The following is a 15077-nucleotide window of genomic DNA, read 5'->3' as shown; positions in this document are numbered from 1 at the left end:
TTGAGGGTAGATTCCATAGGGAAAGCAGTAGGTTTGGATCCAGTTAAACCAGTGTCTTCAAGTATGTCAAGTATATACTTTCATTGGCATAAAGAGATACCAGTTTTGGACCTTGCAACTTTCAAGTCAAGAAAATATTTCAGCTTTCCTAAGTCTTTAATATGGAATTTTTCATCTAAAAAATACTTCAACTTTTCAATTTCCTGAATGCTATCACTTGCCAAGAGCATATCATCCACATAAACTAATAAGGCCATAAAGGAACTGACAGATTTCTTAATGAACAGAGAACAATCAGAATTACCTTGAACAAATCCATAGGAAATAAGAGCATCAGACAGCTTGACAAACCCTTGCCTAGAACCTTGTTTTAAACCATAGAGACTCTTCAAAAGTCTACAAACTTTTTGTTCTCCTTGGACAGCCAATCCAGGAGGCAATTCTGTAACGACCTGCTACAATCTATAAATATTTTAAAATCTTATAATAATAAATACTATGAAATTCCATATCTCTGATACCTTCATATATATATATATATATATATATATATATATGTAATAATAACCATCAACCTAAGTAGTAGGAAGCTATATCCATATAACCATCAACACATAAATACACAATACCAGAGTGTTAAGATGTTTTCACAAAATATACATATACAATTGCTCTTCAAAAACACCCTCAACTGTACTAGAACTATACAAAAATAACCTCCCAAAGATACTCACTCTACTGACAGGGCAGCACTGTAGCCCCTCTACTTGCGAGCCTGATCTGCTTGCCTAGTTGGATCACTTGAAAAATATCAATTTATTGGGACAAAATGACGCTCAGTAAGGCGAAATATGCTATTACTAGTGTGTGGCAAGTGAGTTATGTTTCTATGAAAATCTGAATATATATATAATCATGAGTAACTGAATCAGAAAAATATAGGCGCAAATAATATACAACACCTTCTTTATCTACGTTGCTTAACATATCTGTCTTTTAGGTTTTCTCTTCATAAAACTTCTAACATACATAAGTGTATTCCTTGTTTCTATGAAATTGTATGTGCATATAATAACTAGAAAACTTCCCTAGATGATTGTATGTCATGATTTGACCCTTCATGACAGAGTTGTGCGGCCTATAAGCGGGACTTATCATTGGTTTGCCTACTAGGATAAATCATTCTTCTACAAAAGTCTGATCGGCCTCCTCAACCCATATCTAATGGGGAGCCTGTCCACTTCGTAGGCACGATCAACTGCTATAATCCACATACTATCTGAGTTATGTGGTTGCACTCTGAACTGTAAATAGTTACGGTACTGTACTCTGTAAAATGTATCAGTAATGGTCCATCAGGGTCTGATACTATATAATACGTTTTTATATACAACTATCTGTTTCACCATGATTATGTAATAACTGAATTAACCATGACGCTGTAATAAACTGTATCTATATTAACTGTATTTCTGAAAATAATTGTAAATCTGTATGTCATGGTACTGTAAAACTAAATAATCATGGTATTCTGAATAATACTGTAAAACATGTTCTCTGTCTGTATATTCTGTAAAACACAATCCTGAAAATACTGTAAAACATGTTTCTATGTAAATATTGTAAAACATGATTCTATACTGTATCCATATTTTCATGCCACACAGTATTTGAAACATCTTAAACATAATTGATAAATTGTATAAATTCCCGCTCTGAATAATAATCTGGTAACATATAATTCGTGTTGAAATCATACTAGAATTGCTTAGTATAGCATATTTCCCTTACTTGATTTCTGCTAAAATTCCCTACTGTAACGGGTCCTACACCCACAGGGTTTCCCACTCAACACCCTGAAACAATATTTATTAGAACAAAATATCGTTATTGCTACATCTACTACATTTTCTACAATTGCTGGAAAGCCTAATTTTGAATAAAAGGTCTTACTCTGAATTTGGGATAAAATTCAACTCAGTCTCACCAACGATCCGCTCCGACAGATTTGGAGAGAACTTTCCCAGGAGCGTCGTGGTGGCCTTTGATCGTCAATCCAGCGACTAACGGAGCCAGAATCGAAGAGGGAAGAGGGAGGAATCGTAGAGGAGAGAGAGAAGGAGGATTTTGCTGATAATTTGTGTAAAAATCTAAGTTTAGGGCTATTTATACTATGAGTTTCGTCGACGAGTCACGTCACCTTATCAACGAGGTCAAGAGGTAATTCGTTGACGAAATTCAGAGTTGCTCAAAACATCCTCTCGGTATCTTTTCGTCGACGAAGCACGTCTTTGTCGACGAGCCTATACTGCCATGTCATCGACGAACACAAAGCGTTCGTTGACGAAGTCTGCTACCTCCTTTGTTGCTCCTTCCATTTTTTTTTCTCTATTATTATTTAAATATCATTATTCTTCGGGTCATTACAAATTCCATGTATACCTCTTCATGTAGATCACCATGCAAAAATGCATTATTTACATTTATTTGATGGAGATGCCATTGTTTGACTATAGCTACAACAAGTAGCAATTGAATGGATGTGATTTTGGCGACAGGAGAGAGTATCAAAGAAATCTAGGCCTTCTTGCTGAGTATACCCTTTAGCCACCAATTTGGCTTTATGTCTTTCTATAGTGCCATCAGCTTTATATTTCACTTTGAACACCCATTTACAACCAATAGTCTTTTTGTTTTTAGGAAGAGTAACAAGTTTCCAAGTTTGATTCAACTCCAGAGCATTAATTTCATTTTTCATGGCAGCTTGCCATTCAGGTAGCCTAGAAGCTTGTTGATATGTTTTGGGTTCTGGAGAGTTATTGATAGAGGTTAAAAAAGCTTTATGTGATGAGGACAGTCTATTGGTAGAAAGAAAATGGTGAAGAGAATAGAAATTACCTGTAGTTGGAGAGGAGTCAGTTGAAGTAGATGCCTAGGTTGCACTTTGAGATGAAGAGATATTACCACAATAATAGTCTTGCAGATATGAAGGTTTGTTTTTAATTCTGGTTGATTTTATGAGCTGTAGGACTTTTGGGTCAGTTGAATTAGATATTGGATCCATATTGGGTGGAGAGGGAAATGTAGGTGAGGCTGATTCAACATGTGTACGAGGTTCAGGAAAAATAGTAGAATTATTATGAGGTGATACAGATTCTTTGTTTTGATATGAATTGAAGAATGAGCTGGTAGAAGGTGAATCTGAAAAAGGTTGTGAAATAGGAAACATAAAGGAATGAATTTCAGGATTTTGTGGTAACACTTGAAAAGGAAAAATTGTTTCATGGAATATGACATTCCGAGAAACAAAAATCTTATTGGTGTTTAGATCCATGAGTTTATAACCCTTATTATCAGAAGGATATCCTAGAAATATACACTTTGTGGCTCTTGAATCAAATTTCTGTTTATGACTAGTTAAAGTGGATGCAAAGCAAAGGTAGTCAAAAACTTTTAAATGAGAAATGTTAGGTGTGTTGTTAAAAAGCTTTTCAAAAGGAGTTTTATTTTGAAGTAGAGGAGTGGGAATTCTATTGATTTTGTGTGCTGCAGTAAGCATATAGTCACTCCAAAAAATTAATGACAGATTTGCTTGAAGTGCTCAGTAGATGTTGATGTTTTCTTTCCACAACACCATTTTGTTGTGGAGTTTCTACACAGCTTCTCTGATGCAAAATACCATATATATTATAAAATTTTGTGAGTAAAAATTCTGGTCCATTATTAGACCTTATAGCTTTGACAAAGGAAGAAAATTGGTTTGCTATCATTTTGCAGAAAGTTTTGATTAAAGATGACACTTCTGATTCAGTTTTAATCATGTATACCCAAGTACACCTTGTGAAGTCATCAACTATAGTTAAACAATATCTAAAACCAGAATAAGAAGTAGTGCCAAAAGGACCCCATATGTCACAATGGATCAAATCGAAACTTTTATTAGAATTACTTTGTCATACAGAAAAAGGAAGCCTTCTTTGCTTTGCTAAAGGACATATGTCACAAACATTTTTACAATAAAAAATGATAGCAGAGTCAATCTGTTTGAGGGAATGTAATCTTGAATTAGATACATGACCTAAACGACAATGCCATATATCTAATTGTTTGTGAGTAGAAGATAAAGCAAAAGGTACAAAATTAAACTGAAAAGAATTGCAGGTTTTAGCTTTTGATGAAGCTTGAGTCAAATGGTAAAGTCCTTCTTTCTCAAGAGCAATCCCAATCATCTTCCCCATTGATTGGTCTTGTAAAAGACAATGAGAAGTAATAAAGGTGAGAGAAAGATTAGATTGTTTAGTGAGTTTTGAAACAGATAGTAGATTAAATGAAAAGTGAGGAACACACAAAACATTATGTAAAAATAAGGAATCTGAGAGACGTACAGTACCAATATGTGTAGCTGGAATTGTAGTACCATTAGGAAGATTTATGGATGTAGTAATTGGTTTAGGTGTAGAATGATATAAAAGTGGTGAACAGATCATATGATCTGTTGCACCTATGTCAAGAATCCAATATAAATTGGAATTTGGCTTAGAAGCAATAGAATTACAAGAAAATAAAATTGGTTTAAGTGTAGATTGCATTTTACCAGAAAATTGAGAGGTGGTGACAAGGTTAACAGCTGGTTGGACATTACTTTGATTCGAAGAATTTTGCTGTGCTGAATTGGAAAATGCTATTAGTTTATTAAATTCTTCTGGAGTGAAACAAAACTTTTGTTGTTCATTACTATTTTGATTGTAGACCTCTGGAGTTGTAATGGTAGCATGAGCAGAAGCAACATTTCTTTTTTCCTTTTGGTCCATTCCAACCAGGGGGATAACCATGAAGTTGAAAACATTTGTCCACTGTGTGACCATTATAGCCACAATGAGTACAGTGTAGGGCAAATTTCTTTGATTTGTCTTTGAAAGACTTTAGCTGGTAATTTTGCTGATTGAATTGCTTTGCCATCAAAGCATGAGTCTCATTATATGTAGCAGAATTTGTAAGCTGCATCTGACTTTCTTCTTGAAGCAGTAGAGAGAAAACCTTGGACATGCTTGGTAATGGAACCATTAGTAGCAGTTGGCTTCTGATAGAGGCATAAGAATCATTCAGCCCCACCAAGAATTTTAGTGCATAATCAGATTGCTGTCGGATTTGTAGAAAGTTGAAAAGTTCGCTAGTACATGTTGTTATCTTGCCACATGTGCATGTTGGAAATGGCCTATATGTACTTGTCCCAAAGAGTCTTAAAGGTACTGAAATATTCAGTAATAGAGAGTATCTTGACTGATGCAACTCAAAGATTTTTCAAGATGGAAAACCCTTGGTCCATCACTCCTGAGATATTTGGCTTTAAGCTCATTCCGAAGATCAACATCAGATACCACAAACAACAAGCTATTTCGTATTTCTTTTGAAATAAAATTCATTAACCAAGAAAGAATCGGATTTTTTGCCCTTAACCATGCTGTGTGTTAAACAAGTTGATCAGTAGATGGAGAGGCAATCGAACCATCTATAAATTGTACCTTGTTCTTGACTATCAATGCAGTGACTATCGATCGATTCCATGCAACATAGTTCTATCCATTGAAGATTTCTGATACTAACAAAGCACCAGGATTGTCGCTTGGATGTAGGTAATATGGACTCGATGAGTCATCTGAAGGATTAACATAAGATGGACTGACAAGAGGAGAATTTCCAGAACTCATTTTCAAGAATTTTATTCAAGAAAATGCAAGAAAACTTAGGATTCTCAAGAAAGAAAAAAAATAAAAATAAAATTCTCGAGCAGAATTTGCAATGCAGATTGCAAAAATTAGGAAAGAAAGTATGCGGAAGCAAGTATGGATTTAATCTGATTTAGGAGAGGAAATGAAGTTTACATGTAGGAAAGCAAGTATGCTTTGCAAGAATCATAGGAATAATGCTTGTGCTGCTATTGCTATTACTCGTGCATTGTCTCTGATACCATGTTGAAAATCTGAACTTGGTAAAAAAATAAAGAAGACAAAGAGAGATATATTGAATTGAGAATGAATCATACTTTTACATCATACTTGAATCCTATTTATAATACATCAAAATAACAAAATATACTAATAACTAATCTTTTCTAACTAACTTTAACTACTCTATGCTAACTAACTCTTCTCTTCTAACTTTCTTTTTATTTTATGTCTTTCTTCTTTCCTTTTTAATTCCATGTTCTCAATATGAGATGGAGCACTCCAACAGGTCGAAGTGGACAATATAGAGTTGGGTTGAGACTCTTATGCACGAACACTATTAGCTTTGGTTGAGTCCAAGGAAATAACCTGTTTGCAAAAAAAAATAAAGATAAGACTGTGTACACTATGACGACCCTCTCTCCACTGTTACTTAGCAAGGAGTCTTGTGACTCGGAGACACCTTTTATATATCCCATAACTAATCCATAATTACTTATAACAAGCATCTAAATATTTTATAACTAATTCATAGTTACTCCATTGCACTTTCTTGAGTAGCTACTTTTTAACATAAAAAAAATATGCTGCCTAAATTTTAAACTTCAGTTAAAATGTTTTTATTACTTGACCATATTTTGACTAGCAACTCAGTAATTAATGGTGACATAGAGCATTAGAGACGAAAAATAATTTAATTAAATTATAAAAGTAGACAAAAATTAAAATACAAAGTAATAATTAACTAATAAAAATAAATGGGAACTTATATATGCTTATTGTATATGTTCAATTGCTAGTACATTTTTTTTGGATTATGCACCGGGTATCCACGCGTCCGTTTTACAGCCCACGTGACTAATCCTGCGCCCCTTGAAGTTGACCCTACAACTCTAAAGGGAGGGTAAATTCAGGAGTCCAGGGGCAGAAACAAGTTCGGGAGGGTTTGAAAACCTGACCTCGTGAAAGGTACTCCCGCAGCCCACACTACCACCTGAACCACATCCTGGGGGTCAATTGCTATTACATTACATATAGGAAAAGTATTCCTTCACTTTATGTCTATATATTTTTCCTTTGCTAAAATAACCCTGTCCTAGTGACCATTCAAAAATGAAGCAATGGCAATAATTATTATATCCATATATAATTATTATGTTGTTGTCATTGTATTCAATATAAATATTCCGAGACCAAATGTAACCTAAATTTTAAATTTCAAGAAAAAATTACTATTAGTACCATATTTGCTCAATAAATCACAATTGAAACGTTAAAAATTACTGTTTCATCTCCTCCATGAGATGGATCAGTTGTTAGGTTAGGGAATAGCTGTTAGACTAAAGAGGGCAATTGAGAAGATAAACTAAAGTATTAGACATTGGATCCAAACTAAATCCCAATGAAAATAATTGTGATTAGAGATTAGTAATTAGTAAAGGCAAGAGTTAATCACGTCTATTAGATATTTTAAAAAAGAAGCTAGGATATTGGACTTTTCACTTCTTAGTTTCAATTCTCATGTCCAACTTTGCATTATACATATGTGGCTATTGCTTTTCCTTTTCTTTTTGAAAGGTAATGTGTATGACTGTTTCTTTTCTCTGCCAGCCTTCTTCATTATTGCTTACCCACATCATGAATACCAAAATTTTCTGACGCTGCATTTTGAAAGTATAAATTTGTCCCTTATATATTGGATTCAGATGGATTTGAATAAATTATAATATAATTTTTATATTCCATCAAATCCAAATTTAAGACATCTTCAAACATAGGGTGAATTAATTGAGAGAGTTAAAGAACATGGATTTTAGGGTTTGAATTTGGATTTGCGTGAATTTGATAGAAATTCAATATAATTTTATACTAAAGTTGCATTTGGGAATATGAATTTTAGACCTTAAATTTAGATTTAGATACATTTGAATAACTTTTAATATAATTTTATATTACATTTTATTCAAATTCAATATAAATTCAAATTTAAAGCCTCTTTCAAGCACAAATCCATAATAGTATTGCGGCAAATCCATATCCATAATCGAATTTACACGAATCCATATTCAAACACACATAGGGTAAGATTTGTTCAAATCAACAAAAAAAAAAAAAAAAAAAAATCCAAATTCATAACCTAATTCACTATCTTCTCATGGGGAGTGGAAAATTATGAAATGCTGTGAGGAATAAGGAATAATTGCATTTGAAACTCAAATATTCCTACTCTTCTAGATGCAGGCCTTACCAAGCCTCTGGAGGCACTTGCACTCATTGACTGTGGGCGAAGTTTGGTGAATGATTGTGAGATTTATGATAAGATTGTTTACATTTTTGGTTTGGGTCAAAGGATTACCAATGTCCAAAAGATGGAAGATCATTGAACATTAAAGTATTGCATAAAGTGGGTGTGAACAATTTGACCTTACCTTTCAAAAAATAAAATAATGATGAATAATTTGGATAAAGTTTATTAGGTCTATTTCAGCATAGTTAATTTTCAGTTTTGTTTGAAGTGTTTGAATTCCAAATTAGGACAAAAAATGCACCTAGAAAACATAACTTTAGTCTTTGCCAACATTAGTTGAGTCCAACAGACATTTTATTGAACAAATCTGTGACAAATGCAAAGTAATTGATGCTCTTCTTGATCTCATGATCCGTGTAAGGTGTATTGCATAGATCTTATCATCATGTTCGGTTTGCAAATGGAGTGAAGTAGAAAAGGATTAGAATGATAATTTGAATAAAAAACATGATAAAATCAAGTTTTAAATCCGGTTTCATTATTCTATTCTATTCAATTCCATTCCATTCCTTTGTGGTCAATTCCTCATATATATATATATATATTCTGAGAATTATCTATAAACGTCCCAAAGATGCAAAAAGTAACCCATCAGATTTTTGAATAAACCAAGAGAAAAAGGACTCCAAACATCAACCCTCCATTGAAATCCCAAGTCCCAAATCCTAAAACCATCTGCAAATTAAGCATTATTTTTTTGAAAGGTAAATTATGCATTATTACCACATAACCCTTAAAACGAGAACACACTCGTACCTTTCCATACAACAGAGTAAGAAGGTTGTAATTGCTTTACTTTTAGTTGATTGTGTAGTCTAAGGTGAAGGATCCAAGAAGCTTTGAAAAATTTAGACTAATTAGTCTGTGTTCCGTTGCCTACAAAACTTTTTCAAAGATTATTGTAGGTCGATTGACGCGATGCCTGAATAGAATTATGTCTACGGAGTAAGAGACTTTTCTCCCTAGTGGAAGTATGTTTGAAAATATTACTTTGGTGTAAGAAATGATTGAGCGGTTGACCAGAAATTTTTGATTTAGGTCTTGGAGGATTTTGGTTTTTTTAGTCAAGTTTGTAACTTAATAGCGGAATGTGTGAAGATCCCATGATTTTCGATCATGATGAATGGTACGTATAGGGGTTTTTTCAAGTCCCAACGGGGCCTTCGGTAAGGTGATTCACTATCTCCATATTTATTTATTTTGAAGAAAGATATTTTTTTTAGACTATAATTTTTTATTTTTTTTTGAGGAAGGCAGAATTTGAAATTTTTATCTTCCGAGGAGAGTTCCTTTAATCTCTCATTTATTATATACTGATAACTTGCTTGTTCTTGCTAACTAAGAAAGGAGATATTTGAAAATGCTTTTGAAGACATTGGATTTGCTTTTGAAGACGTTGGATTTGTATAAAAGTTGGTATGACCAATTAATAAATAAGGAAAAATCAGCTCTCTTTTTGTCCAACAAGATCAACATTTCTAGAAGAAGGGGGCTATTTCAATTGACGGGTTTTGTGGAAGGGAAATTTCCAACGATGCTTGAACCATTGGTCTTAAAAATTCAAAATTAGGTGGGCATTGCCTTGACTAGGGAGGTGATAAGAATTAAAGGGGAGCAGTGCCTGTGGATGGAGTGGGTTTGACATAAACTACTTCCTAAGAAAGTTTCGCTGTGTATGTGGAAAGCCATATTCTAAAGTCTTCTTGTAGATGAGAGAGTGTAGAAACTAGGATTTGATATGATCTCATGTTGTAATTGTTGCGTGAATTAAAAAGGGAAGTCTCTCAATCATATTTTGAGTACGGGATCCATCGCAAGTATGGTTTGGAAGAGAGCAGTGTCTGTCTTGCGAATTCTAAAATTTGATGCTGAACCATGGAGGGTGAAAATTAGTAGATGGTTCAAATGTGTCAAAAAATCAACCCAAAAAGGTACGATTATTAGTTTGTTACCTATTATAATTTCTTGGAGACTATGACTCAGACGTTGTAAAGCCCACATGGAAGATAAGTATGATTCGGGGAATGCAGTTTGATTATCTGTGAGGTTTTGACTCACAAAAATTGCAGAAGGTGTGAAAGGTTCTCTGCCTCTATAGATAAGAATTTATTGGAAGAATTCTAGGTGAAAACGAAAATGTCGAAGTTTAGAACTCGAAAAGTAGTCTAGGAAAAGCCTCAAGTAGGTTGGTTGAAGCTAAATATTGATGATTCTTGTAGAGAAAATTTGGGTTATTGTGGTGGTGGTGGTATCATTCGTGACACATATGGTAATATTAAGGCCGCTTTCTCTAGAAAATTTGAGTCAAATACTAACAGTGGAGCTGAGTTGCGAGCGCTTACTAGTGGTGTTTGGTTTTGTAAAGAGTTGGGATATCAGAATATTTGTATTGAAAGTGACTCGGAATTGGTGGTGGGATGACTCACATATAGAATTTGTTCCTCCTAATATTTATGAGACTTTTGGGAATTATTAAAGGAGTTATAAGGTTTTTAGTTCTTTATAAAACACCAATTTAGAGAAAGTAATCAAGTGACAAATTTCTTGACTCGTTAAGGCGAGGGAGGCAACATGAGGAGATATTTTGCAAGTGATGTACTGACGAGTAAAATGAGAGGTCTCATTCGTATAGATAAGATGAGTATTTCAAGACTTCGTATTTAATTGACATAATTTGGTTTTCCTCTAGTTTATGTTTGCAAGTAATTGACATTATTTTGCAAGTAATTTGTTTATGTTTGTTTTTGTTTGATTTTGATTACATATATGCATGTTTAGATTATTTAAGTTGGATAATGGTACTGGTTTTTTTTATTATTAGTTTTGATGCATAGGATGATTTTTATAGTTTATTTGTAAATCTCATGTATTTTACTTGTAATTACGGTATTTCTCTGCCATAAGCGAAAAGTATCAATAAAATTGGGTTTCGTTGAAAAAAAAAAAAAAAAAGGTCCAAGACACACAGTATGTTCTTTTTGCCCTCTTTTAAAAATTAGCCTTGTAATTAATAAGCCCCTCCCTGACCCGAACTTAATACAGCAGCAGGTCCTTGTAGGGAACTTTCGGCATATGAGGATAGATTAGGATTTAGGTCCAAGCAACTTTTATGAGGCAAAACCGTGAGGTGTAGGCCAAGGCAAGTAATAATTGGATTAAAGGCCATTGGTATCAAAGCTATTAGGAGTGCTGCCATGTGAGTGGTGTCGGATGCTACATATATTAGGAGTGAAAAAATGAGTTGAAATTGGCGATTGACTTGTGATCCGTTCATTTAAATCAAGTTTAGATTGAGTAAATGGATTATGTGGGTTTGGGTTAGATACCCGCCGGATAACCTGTTTAATTTGATAAATATATATGAGTTGAAATTGGCGATTGACTTGTGATCCGTTCATTTAAATCAAGTTTAGATTGAGTAAATGGATTATGTGGGTTTGGGTTAGATACCCGCCGGATAACCTGTTTAATTTGATAAATATATATATATATATATATATATATATATATATATATATATAGATGTATTATTTTTTACATTTTATGTTTTTTTTGTTAAGATAGTAATAAAAAAAATAGAAGAGTACTATTTTTTTTAAATTATAAATTTATCACTTTATATGCAGTGTTTTAAAAAATTAACAATAAATAAATTATATTTTTAAACGGGGTTCTTAACGAATATCCGTTTATGACCCGTTTATTAAACGGGCGGGTTTGAATTTATATGTTAGTCACCCGTTAGTAAACGGGTCAACCCGAACTCGAATCTGAATTGATTTAACCCTTACCCATTTATGACTCATCCAAACTCGACTCGCTAACTCGTTTTGCCACCCCTATGGCCTATACTAAGTAGTCCTATATAAGGATGGACTAGGCCTCAACCTTGTGTGGTGACCTTTTATAAGGCAAACTCGTGAAGTCCGTTAAAGTAGACAATATAGAGTTGGGTCGTGACTCTTACACTATTAGCATTGGTTAAGTCCAAGGAAATAACTTCTCAGCAAAAAAAAAAAAAAAATAGAGATAAAACTGTGTACACTGTGATGACCCTCTCCTTACTGTTGCAAAGCAGAGAGTCTTGTGACTTGAAGACACCTTTTTTATACATCCCATGACTAATCCATAATTACTTATAACTTTAATTAAAAGATTTTTATTACTAGACCATATTTTGACCAGCAACTTAGTAATTAATGGTGAGGTAGAGCACTAGTTACAAAAAATAATTTAATTAAATTATAAAAGAAGACAGAAATTAAAATACAAAGAAATCATTAGCTAATAAAAATAAATGGAAACTTACATATGGTTTTTTTTGTATATGTTCAATTGCTATTACACTAAATACAGGAAAAGTATTCCTTCACTTATGTGTCCATTTTTTTTTTTCCATGCTAAAATAACCCTGTGCTAGTGACCATTCAAAAATGAAGCAATGTTGTCATTGTATTCAATCATATTCTGATGAATAAATATTCGAGACCAAATGTAACCTAAATTTTAAATTTTAAGAAAAAAATATTATTGGTTGATCATATTTGTTCAATAAATTACAATAAATTAGTGGGCTACAATTGAAATGTTAGAGAAAAAATTAGTTAAATTAAAAAATAGGAAAAAATAAAAATAGAGTTAGTTAATTTTGTGAGACGATTAAATAAAAAATTATTGTTTCATCTCCTCCATGAGATAGAGACTAAAGAGGGTGATTGAGAAGATAAACTAAAGTATTAGACATTGGATCCAAGCTAAATCTCAATAAAAATAATTGCAATTAGGGGTTAGTAATTAATAAAGGCAAGAGTTAATCACGCCTATTAGATATTAATGAAAAAAGTTAGGATATTGGAGTTTACACTTCTTACTCAATTCTCATGTCCAATTTTGTGATTAGGATATATACTGTTTTCCCTGTTCTTTTTGAAAGGAATTATGTGTAACTATTTCTCACGGAGCCACAATACAATAAATAAGAATTAGGTGGATCTCTGCCTGTCTTCTTCATTATTGCCCACCTAGGTCATTAATACCAAAATTATTAAAATTTTTATTAAAAGTATGAATTTCGGATCTCAAATATGGATTTGAGATAGTGTGAACTATTGAGATAGTATTTAGAATATGGATTTTAGGCTTAAATTTGGATTTTTATATTAAAGTCGCATTTTGAAGTATAAATTTCGGATCTTAGATTTAGATTTAGGTACATTTAAATAACTTTTAATACAATTATATATATATATATATATATATATATTAATGAGCGGGAACTTTAGCCACCATGGCGCCACTTTGTGACTCAGTGTGGTACCAACCCGGGGGGTAAAGTTATTGTCGCCCGTCCATTGACGCACTCCTGATAATTTACTGGAATAACCTTTTAAAGGGGAATCGAATCCGTAATTATAGGGTTGCCAAAGTCACAAGCCGTCCTTATCACTTGGGCTAATCTAGCTGAACAAAAGAAGGGTGTAATATTACATCTTATTTAAATTTAATATAAATCCAAATTCAAAACTTCTTCCGAACACAAATCCATAATTGTGCCAAATCCATATCCACAACGGAATTTAACTAATCCATATTCAAACATACACATAAGGCCAATCCAAAATCCACTATCTTCTCATGGGAGCGGAAAATTATGAAATGCTAAGGAATAATTACGTTTGAAACTCAAATATTTGTACTCTTCTAGATGCAGGCCCTACCGAGCCTCTGGACTCACTTGCACCCATTGACCAGGTCATTAACCAGACGATAGAAACACGAGGGAAGTGTGTGGTGAATGATTGGATGGTCAATTCGACCATTGTAAGATTTGAAATAATATTGTAGACATTTTTTGTTTGGGTCAAAGGATTACAACTGTCCAAAATAAATATTGCATAAGGTGGGTGGTGTGAACAATCTGACCTTACCTTTCAAAAAATAAAATAATGGTGAATAATTTGGATAAAGTTTATGTTAAGAATTCCATGAGTGAGTTATCCCATATTAAAAAAATTGAGTGAATGATTAGTACTTATATATATAAAATTGAGCCAAAGATCCAACATATTTAAACTTTTGAATTATGTTGGTGTTCACCTATATGTATCAAAATCATCTATAGACTCCTCCGGTGCTATCGGCTTATTGGGTCTATTTGTGCACGGTTAATTTTCAGTTTTATTTGAAGTGTTTGTATCCCAAATTAGGGCAAAAAATGTACCTAGAAAACATAACTTAGTTCTTACTGACATAAGTTGAGCACAATAGACATTTTATTGAACAAACCTGCGACAAATGCAAAGTAACAATGCTCTTCTTGATCTCATGATCCATGTAGGGGGATATTGCATAGATCTTATCATCATGTTTTGTTTATGATTGGAGTGGAATAGAAAAGGACTAGTTTATAGGGTTTTATTTCTGCAAAGTTAATTTTCAATTTTGTTTGAAGTGTTTGTATCCCAAATTAGGGCAAAAAATGTACTTAGAAAACATAACCTAGTTCTTACCGACATTAGTTGAGCACAACAAATATTTTATTGAATAAACCTATGGCATGTAAAGTAACAATGCTCTTCTTGATCTCATGATCCATGTAAGGATATTGCATAGATCTTATCATCATGTTTTGTTTACGACTCCAGAGGAGTAGAAAATGACTAGAATGAAAATTTGAATTGGAAGTATAGCGAAATCAAATTATAAATTCGATTTCATTATTCTAATCAATTCTATTAGTTTGTGGGAAATTCTTCATATATATAATTTTTTTTTTTGAGAATTATCTATAAACCATCCAAAAGATGCAAAAGCAACCCAGTAGA

Source organism: Malania oleifera, chromosome 2 (genome assembly GCF_029873635.1).
Source record: "Malania oleifera isolate guangnan ecotype guangnan chromosome 2, ASM2987363v1, whole genome shotgun sequence".
Taxonomy (NCBI): domain Eukaryota; kingdom Viridiplantae; phylum Streptophyta; class Magnoliopsida; order Santalales; family Ximeniaceae; genus Malania; species Malania oleifera.
The sequence above is the reverse complement of the archived record's forward strand: the minus strand, read 5'-3'. Positions refer to the sequence as shown.